The following is a 1210-nucleotide window of genomic DNA, read 5'->3' as shown; positions in this document are numbered from 1 at the left end:
ACGGTGTATGGTTCAAGTCTGGGGGGTGGATAGATCCTTCATACATTCAGGTCTATCTACTTAGGATTGCATTTAGTTTAGGTGCATTTTATCATAGCATATAGACTTAGGAAAATTTTTCATTTTCTGCATATCACTTTGCATTAGTTGCATTTACACGTTTCCCTTTTTGTTTTTTCATATGAATGTATGAAGGATCTGTCCACCCCCCCAGACTTGAACCATACACCGTCCACGGTGTAGACTCTCGCCCGGAAAAGTAGAGTCGAAGACGACATATGAAAAGAACCAATAAGAGGAATAGAGAAACTTAGCTCTGCGAAATTCGTTCGCTCGCAACGAAGTTAACTCACGTCAAACGCAAAAGCTCTCACACACTCTGTGAATTGGAACCTATCCAACGTTGTCTCTCGGAAGTCAATGCTCATCTCTCGTGTGCCGGTGTAAACGCTCATAGAACAACAAACGTTATCCGAACAAAAGCATAATAATAGCAATGCATTCCGGAGGATCCAAAATACAATCATGGTCTCTACTACCTATGCTACAAAGAAAAAGAAAAAGAAGAGTTACCTAGTGCTCGGGTTGCCTCCCGAGAAGCGCTTGTTTAACGTCATTAGCTCGACCTATCTTGCTCAAATGATGGGAGGGTCTGAGAGGCGAAGATAATCGATCTTTCGCCACCCTAGATGTTCAGCGTTAAGCGCATCTTTTGGACCTCGTGGATGCTTGAGCCTTCTATCCTCCTTGGGTTTCCAAACTTGTGAAGGAGGTGGATCTTGTGGACGTTTGAGCGATGATTTTGCTCGTTTCGATCCTCTCTTGCTCATTGCTCCTGCTCGACAACCTGTAATAGAAGGTTCAACAATGGTTATAGGATTATGAGCAGGATACGTACCTCTCTCCAATGATGGTCCTATGTGTTCCTTTGTCATAAGCCTTTGAGGTAAGGGCTTCAATTTGACCTTCGGGACATTCTCTAGACTCCAATCCGCTTTATTCAGCGTCCCCGTGCTAGGTGGTGGCTCTCTGGTCTCTTGAACGTCTTTAATAATCATCGTGGAGGGTTCGGAGACGTTCGTAGAAGAATCGGGTACATCGATGTGAAAAACGTCCGATTTGCTCAGAGACTGGATCCGGTCCGATTCCAGGTGGAATCGGTCCGTTTCCAGTTTGTCTTCAGTTTGGATCCGGTCCGATTCCAGGTGGA

Source organism: Tarenaya hassleriana, unplaced genomic scaffold, assembly GCF_000463585.1.
Source record: "Tarenaya hassleriana unplaced genomic scaffold, ASM46358v1 Cleome8, whole genome shotgun sequence".
Taxonomy (NCBI): Eukaryota; Viridiplantae; Streptophyta; class Magnoliopsida; order Brassicales; family Cleomaceae; genus Tarenaya; species Tarenaya hassleriana.
Note: the sequence above shows the minus strand (reverse complement) of the source record.